Genomic DNA, 12,560 nt, shown 5'->3' with positions numbered 1-12,560 from the left:
ATTTGAGTTAAAATATTTTTTTTAATTTTTATTTTGTTGTTATGATTTTAAACTGATTATTAGCTTTTATTTGCTGAGGTTTTATAAATATATAGTTTAAGAGTTTTAAAAATTACATATCCATTTATATTTTCTTTATATTTACAGTTCACGTATAAAAAGTATGGGCTGTCTCCAATAATAATAAAACCTTATTTTAGTAAAGTAAGTAATAAGTATACTTACCATATTTTCGAAAAATAATTTTTAATTCAAAAACATAATTTAAATTAAGTTCTTAGATTATGTTTTGGAATAAAAACTTGAAGGCAAAAAACCATTGTCGTCAACAAGTTCTCTAAATCTATTATTCATTAATATTCGTGGTCTTTCTGATTTTAGTGTTGATGGTTATCTTCCTTTAACTTGTAAAGACTCTATAACAGCCTTAGCCTTAAGATTTATATTCGTAAGAATTTACCCATTTGTCGGGAAACTATATTAAAAAAAAAATAAAAGCTCAAAAAAGAGTACAGACTACTCTTTTTTGAGCTTTTGTTTAGCAACGCTTCACTCTATCACCTTCCTCTTTGTTCTATTTTGCTCTCCTTCATCACAAGACTGCACTCTTTTTGATGTTAATTCTGATCAAACCGAGTCCTTTCTCTTAATCCTTTAGTCAATATCGTTGTTGTTGGTGACTCTAATGCTCATCACTTATCTGAACGGCTTGGCTCTAGCGTCAGTTAGACTGCATATATTAAGGTCTACAAATATTGTTTTTCTTAATCTCTAACACAAAAATTCAACTTTTCAACTCGTTTTCGAGATAATCCGAATCACTTTCCTTCTCCTCTCGACTTATGTTTTGTTTCTGATCCTAATCAGCGCTCAGTTTCTCCACATTCACCCTTAGATGCTTCTGATCACGGGTTGATCTCTCTAAAACTGTTATCTCACTCTTTTTCATCATCATAATTGTACCTGTTACAACTACCTGTAAGCTGACTGGGACTCTTTTTGTGAAATTCTTTGTAATGGCCCTTGGGTAGAAATCTTTAACTTCTTGCATCCAGACAGGCATGAAATCTTTAATTGCTTGTTTTACTCCAAGCCTGTTTTTCTCAGGTCACAAAATATCGTATTTCATCTAAAAAATTAAGCTCCAGGGAATTCTGGGAAATCTTTAACAGTATCCTTAATAAGGGCAAAACTGTTATTCCTCCTCTCTTGCATGGTTCATATTTTATTGCCTCACCTAAAGACAAAGCAGAATTGCTTGCTAAAAACTTCTCGTCAATCTCATTTTCTGATTCCGCTAATCACATCCTACCTGATATAGCCAAAAAACAGGTTGATCTATTCTTGGTATTTGTATCACTCCAACTTCTGTATCTAAAGTGATTTCCTGCCCAGACTCTTTCACAGGATGTGGTCCAGACAATATACCTGTAATAGTTTTGCAGAAATGATCTTCGAAGCTGTCATCTATACCTTCAAAACTGCTTAACAAGTGCTTATCAGAGTCTTTTTGTACAGTCTGCTGGAAAGCGCCATTTTTTATCCCTATTTTCAAAAATTCTTGAGATCTGACTCTTCTAACTACCGTCCGATTAGACTTCTTACAAGCAAGGTTTTTAAACCTTTAATTAGCAAACACTTAATCTATTATCTTGAATCTAATAACTTACTTTCTGATCATCATTTCTACTTTGATCTCATTCTACTGTTGATTTGTTAACTGTAATAACTGATATGGAAAAGTTAAAACTAACACTCTTGACATATCTAAAGCTGGTCTGCTCCATAAGCTCTTATTTTACTGTGTACCACGTCTTTTTACTGTGTACCAGGTCTTTTTACTGTGTACCAGGTGTTTTTACTGTGTACCAGGTCTTTTTACTGTGTACCACGTCTTTAAAAGTATTGAATCCTTTTTTACCAATCTTAGTATAAAAGTTGTCCTCAATATACAACACTTTTCTTTATTTCTTGTAACTTCAGGGGTTCCTCAAGGTTTTATCTTTCGCCATATAATCTTTTTAGTTTACATTAACGATCTTCCATAAATTCTCACACCTAAGGTGGCATTGTTCGCTGATGATACTACCATTTATTCTTGTCTTGATAAGAGGCCAAAACTTTCTGATTGCTTGCAAGCAGCATTTGAACTTGAAAAGAAACTCACTTCTTCCAAAGCATGGGAGTCTTAGTTGCTGGTGAACTTTAAATCAGATAAAACTAAATTTTTTTTAGCAAATCGTTATCACAACAATTTAGATCTTCCTATATTTATGAACGGTAATGTACTTTATGAGTCACCTACACTTCGTCTTCAAGGATTAATTCTTACTTCCAACCTTTCTTGGAAACCATATATATTAAATTGAATGAAAAATTAGCACCTGCTAAGGTTACATCGCTTTATCGTGCTTGCCACTTTCTTACTCCGAGTTTTATTTTCTATCTCTATTAATCTCAAATCCGTCCTAATATGGGATACTGTTGCCATATATGGAGCGGATCTTCAAATAATACTGTTTCTTTTTTAGACAAGGTGCAAAAATGCATTGTAAACATAGTCGGACCTGCTTGCAGCCAATTTTCAACCATTATACCATCTTCGTAATGTTTCTTTCTCTTTTCTATAAATACTATAATGAACGCTGCTCTAAAGATCTAGCGTCTTGTGAACCATCTACTAAAAATCATTCTAATGTTACTCGTCATTCAATTAAGTCTTATTCTTTTATTATGACTGTTTCTAAGTGCTTCAAGAGTTCTTATTCGTCTAATTTTTTTCCTCGAACATCTGTTCTTTGAAATTTTATCTTGTTTTTCTGATTCTCCTATTATCTTGTTTTTCTGATTCATATAATTTGTAATCTTTTAAGTCGTCTATTAACCGTTATCTTGCTTTATAAACTTCATCTTTTTTTTCCAGTAACTCCGAACTCTAATAGTAGTTGCTTGCAGCCTTGTTGGATGTGAAGATGCTTAAAAGAAATATTTGATCAGGTTAATCGTTAAATTAAGTTTTTTGACGATGAAAACAAGGTTAAGATATTAGAGTTATGCTGTAGCGTTGCATGGCAAAAATTGTTTTTTCTACGTAATATAATAATAATGGGTGTGCAACACGTTAAGAGATTGTGCACCGAGCGCAATCTTTTGGTGTGTTTCTGAGGCATCTTTCACATATAACTTCTCGACAGCTGGTACGGCAGTTTCGTCTCTTTGGGTAATACCCTTCGTTTTGGATAAGATTGTTGTTTTCATTTAAAAATGAGTTGATTTTGTTTAGTAGTGAGTCTTTTTTAGTTGCTTACGTTAGGTTCAGACCATTATTTATGTTCAGACCATTATTTATGTGTACAATTAAAGGTACTACTTATTATCGATATACTCTTTATAATAATTTGTTTAACATAAAAGTTTGTTAGCCAATATTAGTCAATCTTTTAATAGATATTACGTACGGTACCTTTATTTCCTTCCCTTTATATTTGCTCTTTTTTTCTCTCTCTCTCTATGTTGTTCTTCTCTTCTGATACCAAACTCCTTCTGATACCAAACTCATTTAAAATGATCCGATCTTTTTGATCTAATGTTTTTCGTTTTTGTTTTTTTTGCTCCAATACGGTCTATTTTTTTTAATGTTAAGGCAATTAAAAGAATGTTAATATTTATTTTAAAGCCAGTATTTTAAATGCATTTAAAAAATCAATAATATATTTATTATTGTCTTTTTAATTAAAATGTGATTTTTTATTAATTTTTTTTTTTTTTTTTTGCATGCTTTTATTTTAGAACACAAGAGATATTTATTACTAGGATAAATTCTATAGATTTTTTTACAATTGGAAAAATAAGCTACCTAACCGAAAAACAAATTTTATGTGATTAATAAGGAATTTGGATAACTAAATTTTGTATTTTGTCAATTCTAATGATCTAATCTAATATGCAATGAAATAATTGCAAAAAACGAGTTCATAAAAACTTTATAAATTTGTATTAATAAAAATTTAACATGAATTTCATACCTAAACTATATTCAATAAAAATTTGTAAAATAATTGGTCTAATGTTTTTTAATAAGCCTCGTTTGGATTTGTTATAGAAGACTTTGTCTACAGTTTATCAAGCTATTTAACCTACTCCAACGTTGTAAGTCGAATCGCTGTTCGGATCGAATCGAGTAATAAACAATTAAATGCATTCCCATATAGAGTTTCGATAAATCTTCAAATGAACTACCGTTAACTGCGTGTTTATAAGTTTTAAACTTATAAATTTACGTACTTTATTGACGTAAGCGTGAATGAAATAAAATAATTTCAAAACGAAGAGAAAAAGTTAATTAGTACTAAGTTATTATAACATATAAAAAATTCTTTTATAAATTTTAAAAATTTTAAATTACTGACTCATAAATTGTGACATAAAAGTTAGATAATACAGATAGATTACACCGATTATACAAAGATCAGACAAGATTTTATATATAGAACAGTAAGATTTAGGGAAAAAAAGTCAAATTAATGGTAAAAACGTCAACACTAAAGAACTGCCAGATGAAATTCTAATCGAAACGAAATATCTAATATTTGTGGCATAAAATTAAAGTGCTCGTGCATCTCACTCGACTGTGACCCAAAATCATTTCGATACACATTGCATTACTGTTCTTACCTGCTAGTTTTCATTGATTAAATGTTTTATTATTTGATGTGCAGTTATTAAGATAATTTACGAGTCAAACTTACCTTTATGTCCATTATGTTCAATATATTTAAACATTTCCATAAATAATTAAATCTGAAACTAAACATTTTGGCCTAAAACATTGTTTTATTAACACTAATATTTTGTGGATTAATGCACAACCAACAAAATTTAACTAATTACTTTCTCAAACCTTTTTGCTAATACATACAAACTTATAAGTAGAAAAATCAACATGCAACATGTTTTTGATAAGAGCAAACGATACATTTATATTGAGTTGATATTTACTAACACACAGCTTTTAAGTATAAACAAAAAAAACAGCCTGAATCTGAAAAACGTTTATAATGAATTTATAAATAGTACAAACAAAAAACATCTTTTATACTAACCGAAACACTACGTAAGTTGGGTCAACTTAACGTTTAAAACTTATTACAAACAATTGCCTAACGTTCCAACCTAAAACTATAGAATTAAAACTATTGCACTAAAATACTCAAACATAAAAAAAAGTATTTAAAGAAAAGAAAACATCAAGTAAAAAAAAAAAATTGTGAAATAAAACAAAAAGCCTTTTAGTAAAAGGTTATGAGAATGCCTTAAAAACATAAAATTAAGTAATCATGAACTCTTTGATCCAAACCAATGTCATAACAAACAAAAAAAACTCCTAAAATCAATGAACAGCTTACAAAAATATTTCTAGCATTTTGGGGAAAATATGAATCCAAATTCACTCTCCTAGCCAACACAAGTACTTTTGATGTGGAAAATTGAGTCATCTTGGAAGCATAGAACGGCCCTGATTAGCTGTTTAAAAAAGATGGGGATATGTCAGATCTAAAATACTGATAAGTAATTTCACTTTTTTGCACCGATTATAAAAACATTACAAAAAAGCTTGCTCTTAGACTACCAAAAGACTTGAACAGCATTTTTTGAGTATTACAAAAATGTTCAGTACCAGTGAGAATATTCGTTTTAGATATATTCATAAAACACGCTAACAAAAGTTACCTGAAAAACTCTTTTGAAAATCTATAAAGAGAAGACTTTCAATTATAAGTTAATCGTAAATTTTTGATTAATGTATTAGAAAGGAATAATTTAGGAAAAAACTTTGTAAACTCAAGGTCTTAAACCCTTTATCTCTAACCCCCCTTCCCCGCCCCTCCTACGCAGCCCTTTACGTGAGATCAACGAGTTTATAAAGTATTGCTTTTGCTATTTATAACTAAATTTCTATTCATGGACAAATATTTAAATTTTTTTAATTAATATCTTAGTGTTTGAAAAAAATGAAAATATAAAGTTTGAATCGCCCTCAATTTGAGGTGGCTGTAATCTTCGCAGGGTCATAAAATTTTTTTGACCAATCCCTAGAAAATAAAAATCTTAAATACTTTAAAAACAAAAAAAATTATTTGTAAAAAAATTAAATTTAGGCCAAAATTTATCAATATATTTTGAAGTCTATCAACTATTCTGTTATTTCGGTAAATTTACGCCTCACTCTACTTATTCGCTCACCTGAAGCAATTTATTTTCTTTGGATTGATTTTAACATCATGTAGTTTGAGTTCTATCTAGAGATTTTATTCTGGTTGTTTTTTTTTGTATACTTGTATTGAAACATCATTAAATATATTTATGAAGGATAAATTTTTTACTTAGTTACATATTATAAACTTGTTATTAAGTTATTATTAAACTGATAAACATTTTTATTATTGAATTTTATTATTGATCGCAGCAGTTTTATTATTGAAAGACTTCCAGGAGCGTAAAAGACTAGGTACTAGTGTGAATAAAAAGTATAAACAGCTACAAAAAGTTTTTTAGGAATTAGCATATTTAAACAGACTGTTTGAATATACTTTTACATTATACTAGTAATGAACCGATATTTTGACAGATTATTCTACTTTTACAGATTTAAAAGTTTTCTTTATATAATTTTTCACACATATTAGTGTATATCTTAAAAAACTGTGTTTCTCTCACATACATGTTGCACATACATGTTGCATATACGTATTGCATATTCAACATGTTGCATGTTCAAAAACAAGAACATTTTGTAGTTTGGTCAAAGTTGATTGACATCTGATACAAGGTATCAAATATACCTTGTATCAGGTTATAATAATCTAATACAAGGTATCAGATTATTATAAACCTTGATGTTTGGGTTTAGGTTATCTAAATAAAGCCATGATATATAAAATATATAAGCAAATATTGTAAATTTTAAAACAGATACCACAGATTTAAAAAGTTGCAAAATTGGAACTGCAAGTGTTGTGGCTTACAAAGCTGCTTAGTTGTTTAGCTATTTTAATCCACAACATATATAAAGCTAGGCCATTCAACAAGCTATGCAAAGTATAGCGTGTGTAGATTTATGAATTAGAATTTACAAATTGAACAAAAATAGAACATGTATGATAAATTGATGTGACAGTAGTAATTTTTTATTTTTGTTTTTTAAGTATTCCAACGAGGTTAAAAAAGCCTTCAACTACAAGCAAATTTAAAATACTTTTAATAGCAGCATATTCCAAGAAGAATTATCCTTACTTTATTTTTTAATTAGATTACTTATATTTCATGATTTCTTTAAATTATTTTTGGAGATTTTAATGCTAGTTTTTTACCAAATTTTAAGTTTAAAAAAATTATTTTAAATGAAGGTTTCAAGTTTTTTAATAAATAATTTTTATTCAGGAGTATAATTTTAATTGGAGTGTGCATTTTTTATAATTATTTTTCAGCAAATATCAATTTAATATTAATATTATTAATGTGAGAGTATAATCTCAATATACAATTTAAAAATAGTAGAATAAGATATATAGATGATTTATAAGCTTGTTTTCTTATAAATCAAATACAAGTTTTGCGCAAAATGTCTGTATCTATATATATAATCACTCACAGAAAACTTTTGATATTGATTGGTCTATTAAAATTTAATAGTTATTTTTAGATGGTTTCCACTTACTAGGACTGTGAGTTTGAAAACACGCGCTAACTGGCAATCGGGAGATTTTTGGACAAAAATTAACGCCGTGAATCACTGCATATTTCCTTGCACTTCTTATTAAACAATCGGATTGCTAGCGAAGACTTGTGGACTTTGTTGGAGTGTTCGGTAGCAATGTCAATGACATCCTTGAGTGGTTTAATTTTGTTGATAGCTTCACTAAAGGTAGTGTTTAACAAATGGTCATCTCAAAGTAGGAAGAAACAACTACCAAATTTCAACAATGGCCGTTTTTATGAATGCAGCAGCATAATGAAAAACTAATTTTCAATTGACTTCCTTCAATGCAGGGTAAGCAGCAATCATTTCATCAAGTCTAGGGACTAATTAAATTAAAAAGTTTTTTAAGTTTTTTGAATTCACCAGTTTTTTTTTTCGAAACATGTTAATTTGTTTAATTAACATAACCACGTAAAAACTATTTTAAATCAGTTCCCTTGTATTTTTTAGAATTTTGTCAGTATTTTATATATTGAATTATAAGATATACTGAATTTTATCAAAACCTAACAGATTTTTTTGTAAAAAATAAAAAAATGTACCTTTCCTATTAAGTTGGATGTGAGCCTTCCAGTAAAATTATCAACGTTGAGGATGAACCTCTTCAAATTGAACTCTTTGCTGATGTAATGTAGAAAAGAGTGAAATGAAGAGATCCTCAGCGTTAGTTACAACCAGTTGCTAGGGCAACACCTCTGCAGTCTGGAAGATCTTTCTTCAACTCTGACTTCTCCTCATCCATGACAGCATTGTAAAACAGGGGCAACTTGTACTCTTTAATCAAAGGCTGAACGTAAAATTTAAAATAGAAATTAAGTTCTAGCTTCTATCGAAATTTTTAGTGTTGTAATCGACTATAAGTCAAAATTAGTCGGCTTTGAACAATCAAATTGTCGATTTAATCGACTATTTGGTCTTTCTACTAATCGACTAAAAGTTGATTTAGTCGAGTGAAAATCTTAAAATCGTTATATCTTTTCATACTATTTAACTTTTTAATTTTTAATTTTTGTTTGTTCATTTAACAACATTTGTATGTACTATTATAACTACTACTTAGTTTTTTGTTTACTCTCTTAAAGTTTTTTTCTAATTCATAGCATGTTAGCATTATTTATATATAATTAAACTTTCGATTATGTTTCTCTTTTTTTACTAGATTTTCTTAAATACTTTTATAAAGGTCAGCTCCAAGCTGACTCGGGGCCCTGGGGCAAAATTAAACTGTGACGCTCCAAAATATAAATGTCATTATTCTATACTATCACAATGTAAATATGATTGTAATGACTTTTTTGATATATAGCAAGTATTTAAGGCAGTCCCTAAATCGTTGAGGTCCGGGAATACATTGTCCCGCTATCAGAGCGGCCCTTCACTTTTCCTTTATTATTTAAATGAAATGATACTAATAATAGAAAGCGAATATAAATTACTTTATTATTTTTATTACAATTTATTTCAAAAATATAAATTATATCCATACTTCAACTCAATTTAATTTCAGATTAATTTCAAAAATGTATTGGTCAAATTTAGTCGACTTTTGAAAATATATTATTCGATTTAGCCGAATTATTTAATAGTCGTAACAACAGTCGAATTATTTAATAGTCCTAGAAATTTTTCAAGATGAAACACATTTTATCAGAGATTGTCAAAAACAACAGTTTTTTTTTAAATTACCTATTTGAACTATTGCTCAAACAGATAATTTTTTATTCGTGATCTCCATGTCAATCTCTAACTGACTCTTATGTTGTGATGGATATTAGCCGTTGTTAAATTCAGCTAGTATTTTTTGAATGCTGAGTGGACTGTTACTTCTTGAATTTTTTTTCAGGTATTCATCCCTCTTCTCTTCTTGCTTAGCTGTCAGTTTAGTGAGTTTTGCCAAGTCCAGAGGCTGTTTTGTCTTCAGATGATACCTTGCACTAGATGTGAACGAATGTTGCATTTTCATTTTTTGACCACATTTTCTACTCACAACTGAAGAATAATTTAACTCAGATAGAACATCTTTGTCAAAAAAAGTCCAAAAGTTCATTGCTTAATTTTGACATCTAGATTTTTATTGACTTAAAAAAACTAAAGAACTAAGAAAAAATTCGGAAAAATAAATAACTGAGCTTTTTAAAATCATAAAGTTTTTCATTATATTGACTGCAATAAGAATCACATTTTATAAACAAAAGTTAGATTTTATAAATTTATTTGAAATTCAGGTTTTTAAATGTGATTTTAAAACGCTTAGCTATTTCTACTCTTTTTCCGAATTCTTTTGTTCAAATATTTTTTGAGTAGAGTACATTAGTTAATGAATTCAAAGATAGGACCTCTATTTCCTAAAAAATTTTCCGTTAGTTATTACTACAAAGAAGGAAAAAAAAATTCTTAAATTTCGGGTTTGAAAATTATTGAAAAATTTGAAAAAGCTTGAGAATTTCTTAAAGTTTGAAAAATTCAGGAAAGAAAAAATAAACTAAAAATTCATTTAATATGCTGATAACAACACAGCATTTCTAAGAAACTTGAGGATAGTTAAACGCATTTTCGCATCGCTTCACAACATACGGCAAGAAAGCCTAAGGGTCATTTATCGACAAAAAAAAACCAAAGTCAAACGATACAGTCATAAATGTTTTTAAAATAACCTTTCACAACTTTTTTTTTCTTTTCTTTTCTATTTTTTTCTTTCGCAGTTAATAACAAATAAATTAAATGATTGACAAACTAATGTTTACCTAAAGAAAATCTTTTGCCAAATGACAATCCACTTAACATAGTTAATAGACTTAAAACTGGTTTTAATACTCCGTAAAATCTATTATTTAATTTAATACTTCGTAAAATCTATTATTTAACTTATTGACGCAAAAATAGAGCGTAAATCAAGCGTGACCGTGCACGCATAGTTATTAAAGTTATTATTTGCTTTATTATTTGTAATTTTTGTGTTATAAAGTTCATAAACTCTTAAAACTAAAGTAATAGGTATTTTTATCGCTTCCCAAATCTGTGGCACATCAAACAGGTGGCACATCTGTTATTGTAAATAACTAGAGTATTCATCACTTATTACATACCGCTGTTGGTACCAGAAAAATGCAATGTCTAACTTCCGCGTATTTTTTGAACGAAAAATCGGCAATTAGGGGGCAAATTTAGAAAATAGTAAGTCACGGTTGTTTGGATCAAGTAATATTCAATATTTGATATTCAAATTTTATAAATCATTTCTTGTGCTGCAGCAGGTTGCACAAATAGAGCATTTCATAAACTTCCAAATAATAATAACAAACTCTGTAAAAAATAGATCATTGCGATAAAACGTGAAACATTTATTCCTACTGAGCACAGCCGCATATGTAGTGATTACTTTTTACCTTCAGATTACAATATACCTAATTTTAAAAAACAAACCTAAATTAAAATCTTTTTCTGTGCCATATATTATTAGTAATTCAAAACCAAAAGTCAAAAAAAAGTTTAGTTTTATATCGCCACAAAAGAGACACATTTAAAAAGTTAAATTTTCAGAAACAGGCAGTCACCATCATATCGATTCCCAGTTGAATATAAGTGATAACAGTAATGTTTCTGCTAATAATAACGAAATAGGGGAACATGGGGTAAGATGACGAATGGGGCAAGATGATGACAGTTATCTCTTAAGCAAAACTAAATATAAAAGTTGACTTTAGCTGAAAGAGAAGTAGATTAATTTTACTAGATTTATCAATGGTTTCTTTTTAAATATTATTTTTGTGACGAAAGTAAAGTATTAAAAAAGTTTTTCCGACATTGAGAAAAAAACTTTTTATCCTCATTTTACTTGATTTATCACATCGCTACATCACCAGCTTAAGGTAAGCGAGAAATTCCCATTTAATTTGATTAAACTGGAAGCCATACAAGAAGTATTAGGCTATGATAAGTTGATTATATACTGATTCTGATTCATTTTAAAGGTTGTATTAGCCTGGGGCAAGATGACCGGGGCAAGATGGCTTGTCCGTAATCTATATTAAACGGAAGTTTACTTGTACTGTTTGCTATTCTTGTATTGTTCAGTCATTATTTTATTACGAAATACAATATTTGTTTGACAATAGCTTTATTTTGTTGCGTTGGAGTTTGCTTCAAACTGATTACTAGGTTGTTACTGTTTTTTTTGCATTGACCGATACAAATGTATAATTTATTAGTCTTTATTTGTAGTACTTTTTTAATAAAAAAGAATTTGTGATGATGGTTTTTGAGGCGTTTATAGCTTCATAGAGTTTTCTTTTCTTAAAGTTTTAAACTTTATCAACTCAAATTGTCATCTTGCCCCGTATGCGGGGCAAGATGACGATTTGAGTTAACATCGTTTAATGAGTTTTTCCTAAGCTATTTTCTACTTTTAGAGTGGTTTTATGATACATCAGTGACGCGGAATGATTTTTTATCACTTTTAAATCAAGTTTTAATTTTTGGGACAGATATTGACTAAGATACAGGCGTTTTTCCAAACGTTCGTCATCTTGCCCCATGTTCCCCTATATATTTCCAATTGTGTTATTTCAGAAACAACAGAGAGTAGGTACACTGATGAAATTAAAAAAATTGCAATAGCTCTGCATTTTTGCTCGCCTAAAGCGGATTGTGAACCTGGTTTTTTTTTGAAGATGTTTAAAGTTAAATTAGTATAAAAGTAGAGACTCACATTACATATAAAAATTGTGCGTTAATTATAGATGCCATAGGAATCAAAACATCAGTTCTCAAGGATAAAAAGACAGGTCGGTTCATTGGCTTT

The 12,560-nt window shown here is 29.0% G+C and overlaps 1 long non-coding RNA gene across 1 annotated transcript in view; it reads right to left on the bottom strand.

Annotated features, from left to right (window-relative positions):
* LOC136084616 (uncharacterized) overlaps nucleotides 1–4,950 on the bottom strand; it is a 29,734-nt gene extending 24,784 nt beyond the window's left edge. Inside the window, exon 1 of the long non-coding RNA XR_010640686.1 lies at nucleotides 4,749–4,950. This is a non-coding gene — a long non-coding RNA (uncharacterized LOC136084616). The remainder of the gene's footprint in view (nucleotides 1–4,748) is intronic.
* Nucleotides 4,951–12,560: the final 7,610 nt, after the last annotated feature.

The sequence above is a fragment of the Hydra vulgaris genome, chromosome 09 (assembly GCF_038396675.1).
Source record: "Hydra vulgaris chromosome 09, alternate assembly HydraT2T_AEP".
Lineage (NCBI taxonomy): Eukaryota > Metazoa > Cnidaria > Hydrozoa > Anthoathecata > Hydridae > Hydra > Hydra vulgaris.
The sequence above is the reverse complement of the archived record's forward strand: the minus strand, read 5'-3'. Positions and strand labels throughout refer to the sequence as shown.